Source organism: Capsicum annuum, chromosome 7 (assembly GCF_002878395.1).
Source record: "Capsicum annuum cultivar UCD-10X-F1 chromosome 7, UCD10Xv1.1, whole genome shotgun sequence".
In the NCBI taxonomy this organism is placed as follows: Eukaryota; Viridiplantae; Streptophyta; class Magnoliopsida; order Solanales; family Solanaceae; genus Capsicum; species Capsicum annuum.
The window spans coordinates 1903567-1927161 of NC_061117.1; the positions used below are offsets into that span (position 1 = coordinate 1903567).

General features: G+C 39.3%; 1 pseudogene; it reads right to left on the minus strand.

Annotated features, from left to right (window-relative positions):
* Positions 1-4975: 4975 nt before the first annotated feature.
* Positions 4976-9433, minus strand: LOC107854217 (annotated as a pseudogene).
* Between the last annotated feature and the right edge of the window lie 14162 nt (positions 9434-23595).

A 23595-nucleotide genomic window follows, 5' to 3' on the forward strand; every position in this document is an offset into this window, starting at 1 on the left:
TTCAATGCGTAATCTCAGCATTTAACGTGTATTCCTGAATAATCTCATTTTTTAATTATTCAACCATTTTATTTTACCAAGTTCAATGTTAGCCAGATTAGTCAACATTTATCTCTTTCGATGCAACAACAAGATCTTATTTGTAACAAATGGTTTTATTGGTTGGTTACTTGGTCACATTTTATTCATGAAATGGCTTGGATTGGTATTAGTCTGGATAAGGCAAAATCATTCTATTAGGTCTAAGAAGTACATTCGATCTAATAAGTACCTTGTGTTAGAATTGAGAAATTCTATCGCTCGGATCTTTACTATTCTCTTATTTATTACCTGTGTCTACTATTTAGGCAGAATACCCTCACCCATTTTCATGAGAAGAAAGCCCAGCAGGCCCTGCCTTAACCTGTCCTCACATAGCCAGCCTTCACCAGGCTGCTGGCATTGCTAAATACTCCACCACGAAGCAAGATTTCCCAAATACGATAGATGCGGAAGTGGATAAAGAAGTCGGAGGAAGAAAGTAGTTGGACAACTGTAAACACGAGGGTACATTAGTATTCTGGGAATTGGCAACATAGAAAGAAAGGATAAGGGGTAGGAATAAACTTTTTTAGGTCTTTCTCTACTAAAGTAGTCGGCCTAACCTTCGGTTTCCATAACCAAGTTTTTCTTTCTCACTCCTTATGTACTTTTTTTTACTTCATCCATACTTTTTGACTTTTTTTGAAGTTTGGGAAAATGGGAATAAGGGGGACATAGTGAACGTAACCACTCCCTTGGTTGGGGGCTGTGACTCCCCTATCCTTTCAACATTTTGATTCCCGTGTATTTTTTATTATCACGGTTGGAATATTTTTGTTTAAGACTTGGTCAAGGCGGTTCACTATTTCTTTGCTAAAGGTACTGTTAAGCCCTGACGTTTGAATTCTAATTTCATTGCCCTAACAAAACTTCAGGATCCCCACTTCCAAAAAAAAGATCAAAAAGATGGGGCGGTCGGGGACTTGAATGAATGTTATTAGCTACGAATTTGAAATTTTTTGTATTCTTTTGATATATTTAAAGGACCATTCTATGGTCTTAATAAGAGGAGGTAGAGTGAAAGATTCGTCGGCTAAACAATGATTTTGTTATGCCCTGCCCACTAATGAGGGGCGGTGGCTAATCCGTACACGCGGTGGGGGGTGACAGCCCGAAATGATATTTGTGGAACGAAGTCAATCGATGCACTCTCTAAGGGAGAAGACAGAAGCTTTGTGCTTAGAGAAGTCCCATGGCAAGACAGAGCCCATCTTCTTTTGCTCATTTTTCAGGGCATTGCCTTGTTGGCCCACCAAATAAATAGGCTTTTTTGATTGATTCTCTTACGGCTCATTCACTAAAGACCTTGAAGTCGTGACCCATAAGCTAGCTGAGGAAAGTGATATCATGCGTAGACATCAAGCTGTAGTGTATGAACCAGTAACAACTCTTTTTTATGCTTTCCACTCTTTCGAGAGGATTCAGTTATTGAGTCGGTGAACTGATCTTGCCTTTTTTTTGGACATTATGAGTTCTCCTGATCATGAAGATGAAGTGAGTGAAGGGCATCACTGAACTGGCAAAGAGAATGAATGAGATTATGGGGCTCCAGTTTCATCGATTTTGATTTTATTCTACTTAATAAAAAGAGGTTGCAAAAAAAGAAGAGAATGGATCCACTCAAAAGCCTCTCATTATTATTATTTCACTTTTATGCTTCAATCAGGCCTATATTCTCATTTGAATGATACCAATCGAGATGGCTTTTTCAGGGACCGGCCTCTTCCCTGAGACAAACTCTGGGATACAATAGAGGGAGAAAGAACTTTCTGTGTGCTATGCCATCATCACTAACCATTCCGCTTATCTTTGCATTTTTTGATCGGTCGCTTAAGAGACTGACTCTATCTTTCTCTATATTTAAAAAAAATCTCTTGAATTTCAGTAGGAAAGTGAGTCTTTCTGCTTGTAGTTCCTCTCTTGTTAGTGTACTCATGGTACGGGTTTGTCGTAGTACTCGTGCAACAGCGCTGATGGCAACTTTTAGCTATTGTGGGATCCTATCTTTTCTTTCTTCACCCCATAGGATGGCAGGACCTTCTTCAATAAGTGCCCTTTCCCCAGCCTCCAATCGTCTCAGAAGAGAAGACTAAGCTCAGACGAATTACAGTCCACCCCAACCCCTCCTTAGTGACTTTGGTCAGGAAAGGGAATAGGGCAATAAATAGAGCTTCGACTCAGAATTAGACCTTCTGTGGATAGAACTTCAGACTTTTGGATAGGCCTGAGAAAGCCTAGACCAAAGGTACCTAATATCCTAGCCAGACTCATCAGGTAAGGAATCCCATCCTCAGCGAAGCCAGTAAGCAAGCCCAAGTCCATGCAAGAAGGCCCGCTGGATCTATCTAAATTCAAAGCCCATAGAGACGAAGGCCAAAGCATTGACTGAAGAATGGGGCAAAGAGATATTCTCCTTTGACTTCTTCTAAGCCTACTGACTGCTACTCAGCTAGATGCTCCTATTTCTTATTCATAGATCGTAGATTAAGATGTTATTAGGTAAGGAAAGTTAGTCCTTTCATTCCTTTCTGAGAATAGATCCCCAATAGCTCGTAGATGAGGAATTCTTCTGCTACGAGCCTTAGGCGAGCTAATCAGTCTTGGTTTGCCAAAAATCCCTCCTCACTCCCCCTTTTTCAATAAATAAGCCCCGCATGCCCCTCGATGATAAGGAAGGAAATGAAATAATCTCAATTTTATGAAAAATTCGGTCCAATGGCTGTTCTCCACTAACCACAAGGATATAGGGACTTTTTATTTTATCTTTGGTGCCATTGCTGGAGTGATGAGCACATGCTTATCAGTACTAATTCATATGGAATTAGCACGACCCGGTGATCAAATTCTTGGTGGGAATCATCAACTTTATAATGTTTTAATAACGGCTCACACCTTTTTAATGATCTTTTTTATGGTTATGCCGGCGATGATAGGTGGATCTGGTAATTGGTCTGTTCTGATTCTGATAGGTACGCCTGACATGGCATTTCCATGATTAAATAATATTTCATTCTGGTTGTTTCCTCCAAGTCTCTTGCTCTTATTAAGCTCAGCCTTAGAAGAAGTGGGTAACGGCATTGGGTGGATGGTTTATCCGCCCTTAAGTGGTATTACCAGCCATGCTGGAAGAACAGTTGAATTACCAATTTCTAGTCTTCATCTATCTGGTGTTTCATCCATTTTAAGTTCTATTAATTTTATAACGACTATCTTCAACATGCGTGTACCTGGAATGACTATGCATAGATCACCTCAATTTGTGTGGTCCATTCTAGTGACAACATTTCCACTTTTATTATCACTTTCGGTACTAGCAGGGGAAATTACCATGTTATTAACCGATCAAAACTTTAATACAACCTTTTCTGATCTAGAATTGGGTCAATCACGTTTATTAGAATTCGACAATAGAGTGGTTCTACCAGCAAAGAGCCATATACATTTTATTGTAACATCTGCTGATATACCTCATAGTTGGGCGAAAATGAAGCCGATTTTTGTGGTTTCCCCGAGGAAAGAAATTTCAACATGGATGGAAGCCCTTGATGGTTGGGGAGCTTCCCACTCATTTCTAAGTGTCAATCAAAATGACGCCCATCCCCCCGAAGAGCCTCCTCTTACCCTCACCACAGCAGCGGTTGATATGGGAGCAGAGGTTTTCCACCCTTTACTCCAGGACCCCCTACGGCGTCAGGAACTTAATGAGCCCCTCGCCTTCTACTTAGGGGTGGAAAACCTCCCCTTATCTAAAATCGATTCGATTCTAGGGCAATAACTTTTGATCGAAAAAAAGGTGGAATTACCCTTTTATCCGATGGTCTGTTCGAAGAATATGTTTTAAACAATAGAGAGAAGATCCGTGGATTCATATTTTATCCTCATGGAAAGCTTCAAAAAGAGAATACCTATGCCGCCTATCTCCACATAATGGAGACCATTGGACTGCACATGAGCCCCCGTATAAACGAGTTTTATCGGCCTTGCGTAACTGTGAGCTTCCGCTAAGGGGTCGTGGTCTAGGCTAAATTATTTTTATTAGAAAGAATGAATGGAAAAAGGATGCTTCTATTGTGGTTTTCATAGTTGCGAGAATTTTTTTTTCGAGAAAAGGTCCCCTCCTTCAATATCATGATTGGGTCGACCAGGCCAGATCATGAGTGAATATAAAAAAAAATAAACATAGCTGTTCCAGCTGAAATAATTGGAATAATCCTACCACTTCTACTAGGAGTAGCCTTTTTAGTGCTAGCTGAACGTAAAGTAATAGCTTTTGTGCAACGTCGAAAGGGTCCTGATGAAGTGGGATCATTCGGATTGTTACAACCTCTAGTAGATAGTTTGAAATTGATTCTAAAAGAACCTATTTCACCAAGTAGAATGGCTCCAGTGGCTACATTTATGTTAAGTCTGGTCGCTCGGGCCGTTGTACCTTTTGATTATGGTATGTTATTTTCAAATCCGAACATAGGGCTACTTTATTTGTTTGGCATATCTTCGCTAGGTGTTTATGGAATTATTATAGCAGGTTGGTCTAGTAATTAAGGGGTGGTCGTTCAGTCGCCTATGATACTAGGACCAATAGGTTCAAAATGGGTTTCTGCGGCAGGTGGTTAATGATCTACTCTACACAGGTGTAGGCTTACAGGGCTAGGGCTCATAAACCCTTTCTTTCATTTATCAATATGGCCCTACCCTGGTCGGTCACTTTTCTGGGCCGAGATTAAGAAGTGGAAGTCATAAAAAATAAATCTTTCTCTTTGCACCTCAGATCAAGAGGAAGGGCTTCTTGTCAAGCTGGCCTATATATAATAATAATAAATATAAAGAAATTTCTTATTATTATATGATAGAAACTATAAGAAAAATGGAAAGATTCGCTTTATTTTAACCGGCTACTAAGGACCTATAGGTTTTCCTACTTTACTTATTAAAGATAATGAGAATGGGTTATTCAAACAAAAAGGGAAAAGCCCTACTTAGTTTCGTAAGCCTTTGTCATTGTCAGTCAACTAAGTAGGGCCTGAGGCCCCCTGCGAATCCATAAATCTGAGGAGCATGCCACAACAAAAGGACGGTCCCCTACGCATTTCATTTTTTCCTTAAGGGAAAAAAAGTACCCCTCATCATAGTGAACCTTTCCTTGTGATCGGGATGGGTAGATTCCTTCCAGCCGGGGGGCAGATCCAATCGGAGTTTCCTTAGGTAGCCACCGACCTACAGTTATCCTTAAACTTTCATGCTTAGTGGAGAAAAAGTGAACAAAAGTACGCTCGCTTGCTTTTTTATTCTCTGTCGTGAACTGGGATCGCTCGCCAGCTAGGTCAGATTGGAGCAAGATTTTTTGAGAACATATTCCCCATATTTGGGGACAAGGGGCGGAACGACCTCTCAATCTACTTACTGCAGCCCAGGAAGAAAAACATCGTCTAGGTATTCCCTCTTGCTCTGATCTCCCCTACGCCTAGGACGTTGTCTAGGCTAAGAGCCACAGTTAGTTGCTGTTTATGGTTGTTTCTTCTTTGTTGTTGATATCGACAAGACCCAGCCAGATGATGTCTTCTGGTTGGTAGTGAGAGGACTCTTAGTACCTACATACCCAAAAAAGGGCGCTGGTTAAAAAACAATCATTTGATTTTATTTCTTGCTCTCCCTTAGCAGCGGGAAAGGAGTCTATCTATCTGCCTAGCTTTAGTAGATTTCTCCCAACGCAATCCACAAAAATTCCATGAATCCCTTGGTGGATAAGTCTGACGACTCAGCAGCAGTGCAAAATTGAGTTTCTTGTCTGGTGGATCTGATCTATATTTAGGGGGTAATACATACCAAAAGGTTCGAAGAAGGAAGGCACATAAGAGTATATAACCAACCTACCCTTCTGTATAACCTATTCGCATTAGTGAAGCAATTGGATGCATAAGGGAAGTGCACGTTTGTGAGACCTTAGTCAGGATGCATAGGTGAGTCAACCTACAAGCACGGAAAAGTGTGGTACTGCTACTCCTCTCTAAGTAAAGGTATGATTCTTAGCCCTGTAGATGACTCCATCTAAAATACAATAAGGACAGCCATTTTTGGCTGCTTATTTCGTATCTTGAAGAAAGAGTAGGCTTAAGTAATGTAATAGGGGTCAGGTCAATAATAGTTATGCTATTGCCCTATTGATTTAAGGCCTCCACCCGATCCCGAATGTACATTTTTTCTGGTTCATCTTCAATTGATGTTTTCTTAACCTTTTGAAGACTTTACGTAAATTTTTGATGTGGTCGGTTCTTTCTTTTGAAAAGACTACCAAATCATCAATGTAAGGATCGCACATGTTATGTAGGAGGTCACTGGTAATTTGTGTCATCGCTCTTTGATATGTTGCACTTTTTTTCTCTTTTTTTTTTGGGCATATCGTAGTAAGGAAAGAAAGTGAGGGCACTCATTCGAATCGAATAGCTGAAACTACTAGAACTCCTATTTTTCTGATTTAAGAGAAGCCTTCTAGCTTGTTTTAAAGCATTGAAGAAAGAGATAGGACATTCTAAAGATAGTTGTTGAGGAAGTGATTTCTAACTACGAGCCCGTTTTCAAGCTAACTGAATGCCTATCTGCTGCTAGTTTTGTTCCACTTTCTAAATAGAAAGGAAAAGGTCAGTCACCAACAGGAAGAGGATATGAAAGAGAGTACCAACAACAATTCCACTCGAGCAGAACTTCTAACTAAAGTTGCTTACATTTTTTAGTAGAGTCTGGGCTACAGGGCCCTTTTTCTATCTTATGCGTTTGGGGATGGCCCCTCATGGATGCTATCTATTTTAATTTGAACTTGTTGGATGCTAACTCGGCCCTTCGACTTAGTGCGTCAGCAAATTGGTCCTCCCAGGCTTGTACTCAAAGACCATGCCGAACCCTGCATCAAAGTCTTGTCACCCTTCCCACTTAGGGTCTGAGTAAGAAAAGAGCTCATAGCCACGTTATTGTGCTTGTCTTATTGATAACCTTGAGACCGACGAAGACTATGCTCCAGCTGGTGGTAAAGGAAAGGGGGAAGCAACTCGTTCCTTCCTTGCAGAGAAGTTAAAACAGACTATGACGACTCCGTTGCTTTATATCTTCTTTTCATTTTCTTTTATTTATCTAAATAATTAAAACTTATTGTTGAAGATAAAGTCAAGTTAAAGATTGCTTTTGACCTATATTCCTGATATAGAAGAAAGAAGCCGCAAGTTTAGGTAGAAAGAACAGCTAGTGTCAGTGAGATATGTTTTGTTAAACTCTTCCTATACATGAAGGGAATGAATGCCTTAATGGAATGGAATATGGGATCCAAGTAGATTAGGTTAAGGCAAGTATGAGTTCAACCCTTTTCTCATCGGGTCAGGATCGATAGTTGTTCGACCTGAGGAAAGTGCAGTCAAATTCAGAATCCCCAATTTCTTGTTCTTTACCTTTTCTTCGAGGGACAAGCACCACATCTAGGTAAGCGGCATCTAATTGAATTGATTCACCGGATCTTCCATCTACAAAAATGGAAGAGATGTCTGTTAAGGTCGGCTTCATAAAACTAAGAAAGGAAGCAAGTTTACCAAACATAGAGATGGAAAGAGATAGATTTCACCGAGCTGTTGTCAGACCAATTCCCATTCATTCTTTAATGGAATAGGGAACGGGCAGAGCTGCGGCTATTAGGAATAGGCGATATCCTATGACTAAAAGCGCCGACTATCTATGAATGACCAGGATCTGAATGCCAATCGACAAGATGATCCTACGAAAGATTTCAATTTCAAACTATGATGACTGGCATCCTCAGTTATGCAACAAAATTGAGTTGATAGAGTAGCCAGTGCCCTTGAGTTATTATCTTCGATATCTCCTTCTCTCATCGTTAAAGGCACCACAAGGCACTCGACTAGAAGGAGTGGATGTTAGGCATACAGGGAAGACTCTGACTATGCGCTGGCACTAGCCCTAGGCATGGATTCTTCTTTGATTGAAGGAACGAAACAGAAGAGAACCCGAACCATATCTTTCACACATTCATTCTGATCTTATCTGTGCTATTCCATAATCATAGATGTACTATATTAGATTAGTTATCCATCTCCCCTGCCCTGTTAGAATAGTCTGGTCTGTAATAACACAACCTAAAAGGAAGCTATTCCTAATAGGAAGTTTCCCTGGTGAAAGCTGCTACACCCTTGCTTCGCTCTTTCCTGCCTAACTGAGAAAGTAACTCCCTGCCTTCGCGCCTGTACTCTAACTCAGTAGCTCATTCCGGATAGGCGAGTAAATTTCAAGTCAGAAGGAAAAAAAGTGAAGTAAGCATCCAACTCTAGTACTAGCAAATGATGACTCAGGAAAGTAAGTAAAGGAAAAGGGATTTGTGAGCGGACGGTGCAGCCTTAATCCTACATTGTTGCTAAAGTAGCTTCTTAGAAAGCGAAGAGATGTGATGATGTAGTAGTTTGAGAATAAGATATATGACTACTGCCCAAAGCTTCTCCTTCCTCTAGCAGTCTCTCATCAGGATGGAAACCTGCACATGTTCAAAGCCCAAGTTTGCCGGGACTGGAGTTCCTTCATTCCTTCCTTTTAGTCTATAAGGTTAGATTAGACTAATATGCTAAGTCAATCAAGGTAGGAATAGGAAAAGTAGCTATGACTGTGGTATACTTTTACTGGATAGATGTTATTCGTTTTCAAGTAAGCTTTGCAACTTCTAGTTATAGTAGCTAGGGAGGAAAGAGAGATTGAATGGAAAAGAATGTCGACATAAAGGAAGGTGTCATTCCAGTTTGATTTCCATGCCTGCAGGAAAGAAGATCGAGAATGCTGAACTAGCAAATACAGAAAGCAATTGAAAGCGTTCTAGTTTGCTCAATGTAGTTTGAAGACCTACAACAAGAGGACCCCTATAAAGCCCCTATTTACCAAATATCAGGAAGCTCTTTGTTATGAAGAAGCCATAAATAAATCAAAGGAAAATTAGGGTCTAAAGCATATAGGGGTTGGCTACGGGTGGCACCCTATAGCTATAACATTCTGCATGTGTAGATCCTTGACAACACAGAGGAAGTTGGAATAAAGATGGCATAGCTTTGGCGGTCATCACAAGGGTGTCTAACTAAGAAAATTTTTGGAGAGACGAGACAAATGCAGCCGGATTGCTCATCATATGATGGGTAGCCTCACTGCAATATGGGTGGTATAGTCTTTTCCTTATTGTGTGAAAGATTCTAATTTGGAATCATCGCTGAGGTTTCATGGTGTAAGAATGGACTTAATTCACCTGAGAGAGTTGTGCTTTTCTTTTTAAAAATAGGGTCAGTGGTGAGAAGGCTGAGAAAGTGGTTAAAACCGTCATCGCATCGGTTGGAACCTTTAAACTACACCTAGGTGGTTGTTTGGTCCTCCAACTCTCAATTTTATATTGGTTGATCAATAGGTATTTGGTGGTCTTCACGGTAATGATCTCCTTATCAGTCCTAAGGATTTACCATCCTTACGGAAAATGGATATAGATGATAAGAATTTAGGTGCATCTGAGCACATAAACCCTTTTGGTAAAATTCTGCAAGGAGGGGTGACCAAGAGGCCGATTGTGGTTGCAGTCTGGTTAACTGCTTCCACAAACACCCAGCCTGCTGAGAGGGATTATGTAATCAAAGAATCAGGATCTGCGAGATATGGATATGAAACTAGATATGCTCGAACTGGACCGCATCTTGATTTGCACATGGATAATCTGCTGTATTACCCTAAAGAATCATACTCATATCCAGGGCATTTTTTCCTTGAAAGAGCATCATCAGTCTAGCTTGTCATGACTCGATCATGACCTTAGGCAAAATTGGTCTTGGCCGGAAGAATGAAAGATACCGGCAAGCACAGAGCAGCTATCAAAAGGGGTTCCGTAGAGTGGTCTAACCCCAGGGTAATCCTTGGAGCTTTCTCTATGCCCAATAAAGAGAACTTGGTGTGAATCGAGGTAGCTAGCTACCATCTCATCTAACTAATGTACTGATATAATTCCATGCAAATATGGATACCCGGCGAACATGAGGTCCCACTCACTATTTATGGCCAGACAAAAAGGGACCACTAGCCTAGAGAATCAAATAGGGAATAGGCCATGAGTTCACCCGCTTGCCCGAAGATGAAGGGGAAGAAAGGGATACCAGGGACAGAGTAACCGGAGGGGACATGAAATGAACCCAGAAGAGAAACCATGGGAGCAGCAGTGGAGAGAAAGCGAAAGAGGAAAGGTATTTTCCCATTTGATTGATCGATTCAGAGTCCCGAACCGAAGTCCAAGCCCATACTCTGACTAAGAAAAGTGGAAGTTCCTACCTTGGGAACATTGACATACGATCTTTCTAGATTAGGGAGCAGAGTATGAACCTGAAACCAATATAAAAGAAAGCCATCAAGCAAGATAGCAAGTGTCAAGTGTAGGTCTCCCATTCTATTACTGGGAGTTAGAACATGAAATGAAGAAGTACTAAACGCTGATAAGGTTCTTTTTTTCACTATATCAATTGAATACATAGAATAACAAAGAGCCTGAGCTCTATGCATAACCCCACCTAATAAAAGGATATCCTGTTTCATATACTCTAACAAGGACTCCCTATTAGGGATAAGATAGGACTCAGTCAATTCACTATAGGGTATATTACCCTTACTTCCTAATTGTGGTCATAGATTTTTGGCTAAGTTATCGAGCTTACCAAGTAAAAACTTGAGAGAATCTCTTAGATGAAATAGCAATTTCTTATCTCAATAGATAACTATCTCATATATATGGAGATCCCTCACAAGAGGTGTGAAGCTGTATTTTTTATCACAACTAGCTATATATTTCAATAATAGAAAGCCATCAAATCGTGATAAGTTGTAGAAGTAGATTGTATGAATGGAAGGATTCTTGCGAACTACGACAGCTACACGATCGAAAAAGTCAGACAACATCTTATAGCTCCTTTTACGGAAAGTATCATATAGAAAAACCAGATAGTCTTCACTGAAATAGCTTTTAATACTACCAACACACTTTTTTCGAAGGGGAACGACCGGGTTCTACCACTAAAAAATTCCACTGCATATGGCATGTGGATCTTCTCTATCTTCGACCTATCGATTTCTCCCTGAATAGTATCCAACTCTACCAGAACTGTTTCATTATCGGCAACAATGAAACCCCTTCTCTCCTTACAATTAGCTTTTAGTTTTGTCATATGCTTAAGGTACTTATCTTTATGATTTGATAGCATCCTCACAGCTATAGGTTCATAGACAGCATCATCATTAATTCTTTCTTCGTTCAACAGAGCTAGTTGCTCTTCAGAGATATTCTTCTTTACACTCGAGATATTCTCATCGTAATAGGTTCGACGACATATTTTGGTTAGCACTGCATCACCATATTCCTTAGCCTTCGCGGCAACATATGCTTCCACTATACCTCTCACTTTTTGATTTTCACCACTCTCTCTAAGCGTTATAGCAGTAGCTATGGCAAATGGGATTATACTGCTAGATGTTTTTATGCTATAATGAATAGTAAATTTCCCATATTTCAATTCTTTTGGGTACCCATACTTGAATTGTAGATATAATATAATATACACTATCATATTAATGTCTTTACACCTTACTAAATCATCCTAAAGTTCGGTACAAGCAATTCTAAGCTCAGGATGGGGATCTATATAATTAGTTTTCTTTATATATTATGGAAAGGCTAAAGTATCAATACAAGTTGTATAAGATCTTTTTATTCTTATCTTAGATCTTTTCATTATTGTTTTAGATCTTTTCATAAGTGTAAACAATAATTATGTCTGAATTTCTTTCATTTAGATAATTCATCCTTGAACTTATTTAATCTAATTATATAGGCCTCATTTTCAGATTCTTGAACATTTTTAGGTTTAGGCTTTTCATCCGTATGTTGAATAGATAGAATATAATGAGAGTAAGCATCGCATATATCCTGAAGACTCTTATTACAAGCTTTCCTCTTATGTTCTGATTTCATGAATTCTTTAGGCATGCCAAGTTCCCTTAATCATATGTACAACACATCTTGAGGGATTTGATCATTATCGTATAACTCAGGATGACCGCTGATATAATGATCTATCATTAAGCAATTTTGCTCTAAAAAAGTGTTAATATATTCCATTGGGTGTAGACCAAATAAAATCTATCTATGTACAGTGACCCCATATCATTAGCATAATGCATGGTTGTGATGAAGTTGTCATGTACAGTATATATTGGGAAACCTCAACTTTTGGCTTCTTTGATCACATTAAAGGCTATATTCGCATCTTTCTAATGTATAAAATTAGCAAAAATCGCAGTTGTTGTCTTTTTTCAATCATGCTTGCTTGTCAGAATTCGTAGGGTAGCCTGGCACCTTTTACTGCTGCGGGGATCATATACCCATATTTTCACCGCTTTCATTTTCATATAATCCTGAACCGTAGTAAACGTAGGAGTGGAATAGAAGATAGGGCACTGCAAAGCTGATATAACCCATCCTACAGCGCGTATTAAATTCATTAGCTTGACTATATGAGGATATTTTTACTTAAATAAAGCTTCTATCAGACTAGCTAGACTCAAGCATTCTTCTTTAGATAGAATGTCATTTAATTGTTGATAGAGATCGTCAGACATGCTGTATATAGTCTTACCATACACCAAAGGCATTAGGAGTGATTTCACTAACTTCCTATGCAGTTGGGGGAATACAATATTCTCCATAAACTTAGCATTCCAATACTTCAAACAATTCTATCACACACGGCGAATCGAGTTCAAAGAACTCTCCCCACAGCTAGGGAAGCATGCATTGACAAACTATTTGACATAGGACGAACCTAGCTGATTTATGTCATAACCAATCTTCCTGGTCTAAGAGCAGCCTCAAATTGGAAGTTCACACTTAGCGTGAAGGAAAGTTCTTATACTATCTCTGAGCCCTCCATACAGCGGCACATCAATAGCCTTGCCTTAGTTCTCTTTTCAGCGCTGATGGAAGCATGCCAAGGTGAAATTGATGATCTCTTTAACCTTTTTCTAGATCTTTATCTTTCCCTATGAGCTTATGCAGTGAGTGCCGATGTGCGAGAATCCTTTAGTTCTGAGAGAGGGCGTTGACCCACCTAGCCAGATGCGAGAGAAAGACAAAAACAAGGCTTCTCGCGGCCCTATCGAATCCATTCTCGAGTGAAGGTCACTTCACAAGTTGTCTTCTCTGGTCTTGCGGTGCACTCACTCCCTTTTCTTCTGCTCACTTTCGGACCCTATGCTCCAGGTTAGTTCTCTTTGGCCCGGTCTATTCTGTCTGATATGATATCGGAAAAAGTGATCTACTAGTCATCGCCTTTGAGCTGGTATTACCTGGAGTCGGCTATTCCTGATTCAGCAAAGGAAAAAAACCTTGATCCCAAGACTAGCACTGAATCTATTATGAGACCTCCCTCTGTCGCAATAGAAATCGAGAATAGAGGTGACTTCGCTACACTTGTTTATAGTTGGAATCCAACTCGAAGGCCCTAGTACTAATGACTTTGCACCAGAAATAATTGTATCCTTTTTTCGGCATCCCTTCTCAAACGTCTTATTCCTTACCTTAGTAATGTGCAATCAGCTACTTGGCACCTTCTCTTATTCTCCCTTCTTTCCCTTCCTTGCAAAGGTCTTATAAGGCGATGACCCTACTTACACGATATGACAATGATTCGACACTTTCAACCCCATAACCCACTTCCAAGACTTTAGGACTAACTAGATTTCTTTCGACTTAGTTCTTTGTTCATCTCAGGTACTTGCTCTACTAATTGGTATAATAACCAGTAAAGGGAAGGTACATAGTCATCTTTTCCAGAGCACCCTAAACCGTAATAGCAAGACCAACGGATATGACCAAAAATTCCTTGTCACGAGCTTGGCTTTGGGTACAGTTTCACTAACCCCGGTAAAGCTGCATCTATAGAGATCCCCACAGCTGATTCCCTTGACGAGAGGCTAAGGCTAAGGAGAAAGCAAAGCTAACTACTAAAAGAGAAGAGCCTTGATTTTATGCCATCTTCTTAGACTATTCAACCTCCTGCTGTACGATATGAGACAATGCAAAAGAAAGAAAAAGACCAGTGCCGCCTATTACATACATGCCTAGAAGCAAAAATGCTTTAGAATCAATGGCTAACAGCCCTGCTAATGCTTTTCCATTCTTATTCAATAGCAGACAGGGCATTCTTTGCTTCAGATTCCATTCCTTCAAACAATTCTATCACACACAGCGAATCGAGTTCAAAGAACTCTCCCCACAGCTAGGGAAGCATGCATTGACAAATTATTCGACATAGGACAGACCTAGCTGATTGATGTCATAAGTAATCTTCCTGGTCTTAGAGCAGACTCAAATCGTAATTTCATACTCAGCGTGAAGAAAAGTCCTTATACTCTCTCTGATCCCTCCATACAGTGGTACATCAACAGCCTTGCCTTAGTTCTCTTTTCAGCGCTGATGGAAGCATGCCAAGGCGAAGTTGACGATCTCTTTGACATTTTTTCAGATTTTTATCTTTCCCTATGAGCTTATGCAGTGAGTGCCGATGTGAGAGGATTCTTTAGTTTTGAGCGACGGCGTTGACCCCTTGAGGAGGACATCTTCTTCTCCATCTCTCTTCTCAGATTGAACATGATAGGAACCCTTTGTCTACATCATTGAAGAGATGGCCTTGGGACCCTATTTCCCACAGTAGTCATAAGAATTGGATTATTCCTATTAGATATAAGATAGCTCTTTATAACCTATATGGAAACTTCTCTTAAAATCCTCGGTTGTCAGCCCCCTAATCAAAAGACTTATCTTCAATTTCATAAGGGATACATCGGCACGACATTGTAGTAATATTAATCTATTGAATAAGAATTGTAGTACGGTACGGAGTCGCTTTCCTTTCTCTATCACACATACGAAACCTTAGCTTCACTGACTTTATGAGGTCTAACCTTCGCCACAACATTAGTGTCTTAGCTCATCGCTCTTCCCGCAAGCTTTAATAGATAGAGAGAGAGGAAGCACCGTAAAGATCAATTAGCGAGTTTTTGGGCCAATACAATAATAACTGCGTACTTATCTCATAATGTGAGATAAGAATTAGGAATTAACATATGTAATAGAGTCGATCCACTAAAGTCTTGAGCAGCGGTGTAGGATCAGATCCCAAAGATAGTAAGTATTTTCTTTCTTATGAAAGAAAGTCTTTTTCAAAGATTCTATATAAATTTCTCTTTGAAACTGAGATAGTTACCTTTCAGAAAATTCTAACAATAGCATAGGTATTTTGTGTTGCTTCCTTTTCTATTATTCAAAGAGGTCTCTAGGCAGTCTGCAGATAGAAAGGAAAGTCCAAACTCATGAGTTAGATGGAAATTCATTCTATAAACAAGGCATACATATGCTTGTACTTGTTTTTCTTAGCCTTGCTAATCTATTCTTTTATTGCTTTCAGACTAGCCTGAGAATTAGAGCTTTTGGGTGGACATAGTAGTCCTAGCCCAGGAGTAGCATTCTCCCGACCCTAGGGATTTATCCCATCCATTTTCCATAGGGTCCTCGCCCTCTTAACTTGATATGTCAATCATACTAGGCCTATACTATGGGGAGGATCGCACACTTTTGATTGTTTAGTTGCTGGGAGGGCTCTTTTAGTCTTCTTTAAGGGCTAGTCCCTAATACCCATTAGATACTTCATCTTCTAGTTAGCTTTAAGGTTAGTAAGAAGTTAGAAAAGACTATCAATGGCAGCATAGAAAGGTCAGTCATCAATTGGACTTCTCACCCGATCAATCCTCTCTCTTCCTTCATATAATCTTATCTATTTTAGTAATAGTTGGAGTCAAGGTTTTGACTTTATCCCATTAATAACATCCCATTAATAACCCTTTGTAGAACTACTAAAGAACCTGAAAGCAAAATCTAGTAAGTCAGCACCAGCGCTAGCGTAGGGGCTGACCTATAAAGGAACCTGTAAATGATCCCTCGGCGTATAAGAGGACCAGGGTAAAGACAGTAGATAAAGACTTTTTATTATGTTATCCAGAATGCGATGCCCCAAGGAAAGAAAGTAGCAATCGGCTTTCAATCCTATGATTTTACTAGAATATCTAATGTCAGAGTAGCCGATATGATTTTTAGCGGAAGCTGCTTTCCCCGAATGCGGAATTGAAAGAACCATGCCTTTTTTCTTATAAAAGCCTCCTCATCAACTCTCTGTCTTTCGAACCCACCTCACCAAGCTTAACGCCCTAGAGTCGCTCTTGAATCGAGTTAGTGAAGATACTAAAATCTAGTGTTCTTTTTTATAGTAAGAGATAGAAATACGGCGAATCGAGAAAGAGCTTATTAGCTTATTTCAAATTCGATTCTAAGTTATTGTAATTTACCCTTATTTAGAAATTGCATATAATATATAAATAAAGATGATTCGCCTTTTTATCTTTCTTTAGCCTTTCGTGGAGATCGAATCCTCTTGTCCTCTCAACTCATATTTCCCACGTAGTTCGTCAGTTAAACCAACGATTCTCTTCTCAAAGTCAAAGGAATGAAAGAACCAACCCTTCCTATTTTTGGTACTATCAGATAGAAAGCAAATTAGACCCCCAAGAGTCCTTCTTTACCCGAACTACTCTGGCTTATACTTCTCTCATGGCCTATCTGCCCTCTATTGCATTACCGTATTTCACAACTTCTAGTCAATGGCATAGGGATGTAATACCCCGTATTCAAGTACGTGTATTGGCATATTCAAGTACGTGTATTGGTCTTATTTATACAAAATTAAATTTTTATTTTATTTATACCGGAATTTGCCCGTCGATGGTTCCATGCGAAGGTTATTGAATAAGATTTCCAACGATATAAATATTTTCAAAAACAGATAGGTCTCGGATATAATCGAGCATATTTGAAACTATAAAATGGTGGCCGGGATATTTGAGAATAGTAAATGTGCAGGAAAATTTCCTGCACACAAACTACTGAGGACAGCCGAATTTTTGGGTCAACTTTGAATGATCATAACTCCCTTAATATAATGAAATGGGATAGCTGAGACCTATGAAAACAAACATCTTTGAGTCTTCTTTCCAATGCAATTGGTTTCATCCAAATCCAACATCTGAGTAAGGAGTTATACTCGTTTTACTTCAGCCTACCAAAACAGATTTTTAGGGTCAACTTGAAACGACCATAAATCCCTGTACAAGACGAATTGAGTGTCCTACTTTATATGAAATGAAAGAAATTTGAATTATCATTCCAACGATACCAATTTCACCCAAATCCGATAACGGATCAAAGAGTTATGGTCGATCTACTTTAACTTATCAAAACAGTACACCAAAGGACAGATTTGACATTATTTAAATTTTAAAGGCATTTTGGTCATTTCCTATTATATTATGGACGGGAATAAGTGTATATATACATGTATATGAGTTCAAAAACTCATTTTCATCATCAATCATTGAGAAAGAACAAACCCTAGCCAAATTTGACCTTTAAATAACTTTTGATTCAACCGTAGAAATTCCAAATAATCCGATAACTGCGTTTGTCATCTCGAGAGCTTTGAACGACACCTATTATTTGTGAAAATAGGATTGAATAATCAAGAAGTGAATTCTAAGGTATGAATATTGTTTGCCTTTGTTCTTTTCCATATGTATATGTGTGATAGAGGATTATATGTATTGGATGTTATTGAAAGGTGATGGAAATAGGGTTATGGACTATTTTGCATGGTTTGGTTGCATTGAATTGTGGAAGGTGGATATGGTAATTGAGTTATGGAAGGTGGATATGGTGATATACTATTGAATTGATGATTATTTATGTCTATGTCTCAATTTGGTTTAATGGATTGGTTGGAAGGATAAATGAATCCAAACTTGATATTTGAGGATATTGTATGAATACGCATGGCATGTGAATGTAATTGTAGTATAAGAGGGTTAAGGTGACACCCTTTATGGTGTAATTAAGGCTTACTACTTAACCACTAGTTTGGTGAATTCAAATAATTGAATTGTGACGTTTGGTTGCTAATACTAGATTGCTATATATGTTCATTGTAGATAAGTAATCCAAAAAGACCGGAAGTCCATTTGGGACTAGTATTGAAGGTTGACAGTCAGGTATGTAAAGCATACTCTATACCATATCTTTGGCATGAAAGTGAACAATTGTTCTATTAAAAAAAGTTTCCAAAGTTATTCGATAACATGTGATCCATAATGGTTTTGTATGATGTCCTATGTTACCAATGAACTTATTTCCACCCTACAAGATGTTAAGAAATTCCAATACTTACTTGTTTTCCAAATCTTACATGTTTATTGCACTAATAAATGTTAGAAGATATCCGGTTACTCAAACAAGATCCATGTGCTATTAATGACTCCAAAACATTTCATTGATATACCAATAAGTTCCTACTGCATTGTTATGGCATTGATGACTCCAAAATACTTCATTGATGTTTCAATGAGTTCTTACTTCATTGTTATTGCATTGATGGTCTATTTATATGTCTCTTATTGATGTATTATTGTTTCAAAGTATCAAAAATGCGGTGGCGACCAAAATAACAATCTCAAAGATTAATTGAACTAAGTGATGGAAGTTCATTCTTATCGGGTGGTATCCCAGGGGCATAAGCCTATCATGGGTCGATCCCTATGTATGCATTTATGGGTGGTATCCCAGGGGCATAAGCCTATCATGGGTCGATCCCAATTGATATGTACTGGAGGCAGCCTAATAGTCACAGTACAGTATAGTAATAATTACAAAGATTATAAGAATGAAGGTAAAGTGATTGAATAAATACAATGTACAGGTTGTCACAAGTTCTAGTAAGTGTGGTCCACTCCTATTATGATTTATTCACTTGTTTCTGATTTCTATTGAGCTCCTATATCATATTTGATTATCTACAGCTTTACATACTCAGTACATATTTTGTACTGACGTCCCCCATGGGGGACCTGCATTTTATGCTGTAGGCACAGGTACCTCAGCTTATATATCGCACAAGTAGGAGCAAAGATAACCAACTGCTTTTGGTGAGCTCCAGTTTGCTTCGAGGCTTTCCGTGTCATATCTAGTCACTTTTGGTATTGTATAGAAGTTAATTATATGGCGGGGTGTGTACCAACCTTAGTTAAACTCTGTGTATTGTCTAGAGGCTTTGTAGACCTAATGTACAGTCAAGGTGGTGTTTCGTTAATAGACGTGATAGCTCCAATGGCTAAGTATTATATATACATATATATGTGTGCTCGAGCTTATAAAGATGATAATTTCCTTTTATATGCGGCATGATGTTATTCGAATTTTGGGTTGTCATAGAGGTATGCATGGAAAGTATAAGGTTATGAGCTGGTTCTCCCGGGCCTCCTCGGTTACAGGTGCCAGTCCGCCCCAATAGGATTTGAGGCACGACAAAAGTGGTATCAGAGAAGTTTTTCCTAGTGAGTCTACAAAGCCATGTCTACGTAGAGTCTTATTTATCGGTGTGTCGTGCACTGTATCTATAAAAAGGAGGCGATGGACATTTAGGAATTGTCTCTTTTCTTCATGTCTTAGATCGTGCAATATAGCCTATATTGTATACGAAGCCATAGTTGACCACTGAATCCATTTTTTTCTCTTATTATAGTAATGATGCTGGTTACCAGAAATAAGAATACCGGTAAGCAAGTAGATGTGGCTGCCGGAGAGGGGACTAGTAAGTGACCCACTATACCAGCTAATCATAATGAGGCTCCAGCTGAGCATGCATCAGAAACTTCTTCCACTCCGGAAGAAATAAGAGGGAGGAGAACTATATCCCTAGAGCCACCTATTAATGCTGCTGATCAAGATCTTAGAAATGCAGTACAACTTTTGACTCGTATAGTTGCTGGCAAGCTCAAGGGAAAGCCATTCCTACCACGGGTCCTAGTGGTACAGATAGGGCGGCTAGCCTTCGAACATAAGATTTTCTTAAGATAGATCCTCCCACTTTTACTGGATCAGATCTTAACGAGGACCTACAGGACTTTATTGATCAAATTCAAAGAGCCTTAGATGTTATGCATGTAATGGGTAGAGAAACAGTGGAGTTAGCGGTGTATAGATTCAAAGGGGAGGCTATATATTGGTACGAGGACTGGAAACGATCTAGGGGTATTGATGCAACCCCAGCTACTTGGAAAGAGTTCAAAGAGCCATTTCTTCATCATTATCTTCCATTTGAGATTCATCAGGCCCATGCAGATCAGTTTTTAAATCTTCTTCAAGGGATTATGAGCGTATGGGAGTACAGTCTCCGATTTAATTCCTAGTCGATATATGCTCCTAATGTTGTAGCTACTATGGATGACAGAGTTCATCAATATGTGGATAGGCTGGATCTATATCTGGTTAGAGATTGTACTATTGGCGCTTTGAACAAAGATATGGACATAGCGAGTACATAGAAAATAGAAGATCAGAGGCAGAGGAGAAGAACACAGGAATTAGAAAGAGGATATTCCAAGAGGGCCAGATCTATAGGGCAGTTTATGGCATCCCAAGGAGGGTTTAGACCACAGTTTTCTGTTAGACCACCTAGGCCATTATCTTCCTATTCTGCAGCTAGTGCCCCACCACAGTTCCAAGGGTCCAGAGGAAATCAATTTGGGCATAGAAGTGACAGTCAGAGTACGCGGATAGTGGGGTACCAAAGGCAAGGGAATATAAGCCAATCGAGACCTCCTCGAGAGACATGTAATAAATGTGGAAGGTATCATTTGGGCGCATGTCGGCTGGGGACCAATGTTTGCTTTTGGTGCGGTATGTCGGGGTATATGATGATAGAATGCCCATGAAGGGGCATAGGGGGTATGGTACTACCTACGGGGTCATTTCTTGCATCATCATCATCAATGCCTTATTCAGGAAGGGGTGCACAACCAATGGGTCATGTTAGAGGTGATAGAGGAGCCACGAGTTCTAGCAGGGCTCAAAATCATATGTATGCTCTAGCAAATCGACAGAATTTAGAGGCTTCCTCAGATGTGGTTACGGGTACGTTGTCTATCTTTTCATTCGATGTATATGCCTTAATTGATCCCGATTCTATATTATCTTATGTTACTCCATTGGTTGCTGGAAAGTTCAAAAGAATACCCGAACTATTAGTTAAGCCATTTGAAGTGTCCACACCGATTGGGGAATCTATTATAGCTAGAAGGGTTTACCGAAACTGTATAGTAACTGTTTATGGTCGTGATACGATGGCTGATCTTTTGGATTTAGAAATGGTAGATTTTGATGTTATAATGGGTATGGACTGTTTGGCGTCTTGTTATGCCATAATTGATTGCTGCACGAAAAAAGGTATATTTCCATTTTCCAAATGAATCAGTCTTTGAATGGAAAGGTGAAATTGGCACGCCAAGAGGTAGATTTATTTCTTATTTTAAGGCAAGAAGAATGATTTCCAAGGGATACATATATCATTTATTTAGAGTAAGGGATACAAAAGCGGAGCCACTAACTCTTCACGTTGTTCCGGTGGTAAATAAATTTTCTGATATATTTCCTGAAGATCTTCCAGGTTTGCCTCCTGAACAAGAAGTAAAGTTTGGTATTGATGTAATACCAAGAACCCAACCAATCTCCATTCCTCCATATAGAATGGCCCCAACAGAATTATGAGAATTGAAAGAGCAATTGAAAGATTTGCTAGAGAAGGGATTCATAAGGCCCAGTATGTCCTGGGGAGCACCAGTGTTATTTGTGCACAAAAAGGATGGCTCGCTGAGGATGTGTATTGATTATAGACAATTGAATTAGGTGACTATTAAGAATAAATATCCTCTCCCGAGAATTGATGATTTATTTGATCAGTTGCAGGGCACCAAGTGCTTTTCTAAGATTGATTTGAGGTCAGGTTACCACCAAGTGAGGGTCAAAGAGAAGGATATACCCAAGACAGCTTTCCACACTTGGTATGGTCATTATGAGTTTCTAGTTATGTCATTTGGGCTAACAAATGAACCCTCAGCTTTTATGGATTTGATGAATAGGGTGTTTAAGCCATTCCTGGATGTATTTGTGATAGTTTTTATAGATGATATTCTAGTTTATTCTAGATCAGAAGAGGACCATGCCAATCACTTACGAAAGGCATTGCATACTCTTCGTGATTGTAAGCTTTATGCAAAGTTCTCTAAATGTGAGATTTGGTTAAAGTCGGTGGCATTTTTGGGTCATATTGTATCTAGTGAAGGGATAAAGGTTGATGCTCAAAAGATAGAAGTTGTGAAGAGCTGGCCAAGGCCCTCCTACGGAGATTTGTAGTTTTCTCGAGTTGGCCGGTTATTATAGAAGGTTTGTTGAAGGCTTTTCTTCCATTTCAGCACCCTTAACCAAGTTAACCCATAAAGCATCCAAATTCCAATGGAATGATACTTGTGAGAAGAGTTTTCAAGATTTAAAGAACAAGTTGATTTCTACACCCGTGTTGGTACTTCCAGAAGGCACCGAAGGGTAGGTTATAAAGTGTATTGTGATGCTTCCAGAATTGGTTTAGGATGTGTATTGATGCAACAGGATAAGGTAATAGCATATGCTTCTAGACAATTGCGGCCACATGAGAAAAATTATCCTACACACGATCTTGACCTGGCAGCAGTTATTTTTGCTTTAAAGATATGGCACCACTACTTATATAGGGTTCATGTTGATATATATACTGACCATAAGAGCTTGCAATATATTTTTAATCAGAAGGACCTAAATTGAAGGCAACGGAGATGGCTTGAACTATTAAAGGACTACGATATTGATATCTTATACCATCCAGGGAAAGCAAATGTGGTAGCTGATGTGTTAAGTTGTAAGGCTATGATGGCACCAATAGAAAGGCAACGGATGATTAAAGATCTTTACCAGTTAGCTAGTTTGGGAGTTTGCCTTCTTGAAACTCCAGATAAAGAGCTTATCGTACATAATGCTGCAAAATCTTCATTAGTAACTGAAGTGAAAGAGAAGCAATATGCAGTTCCTATTTTATTATAGCTTAAGGAGAACGTTCAGAGTGGTGCGACCAAGGCATTTGAGCTTACGCGAGAAGGAGTACTTCAGTGCCAAAACTGATTGTGTGTACCGAATGTAAACGGGCTAAGAAAGAAGATTATGACAGAGGCACATTTTTCAAGGTATTCCATTCATCCAGGATCAACCAAAATATATCAAGATTTGAAAGATATGTATTGGTGGAATGACATGAAGAAGAGCATTGCAGAATTTGTAGCTGAATGTCCAAATTGTCAAAGAGTTAAAGTTGAGCACCAAAAACTCAGAGGTTATATGCAATGCATTGATCTTCCAAGATGGAAGTGGGACATGATCAACATGGATTTAGTTATTGGTTTTCCTCGTACATCCCGGAAGTTTGATTCTATATGGGT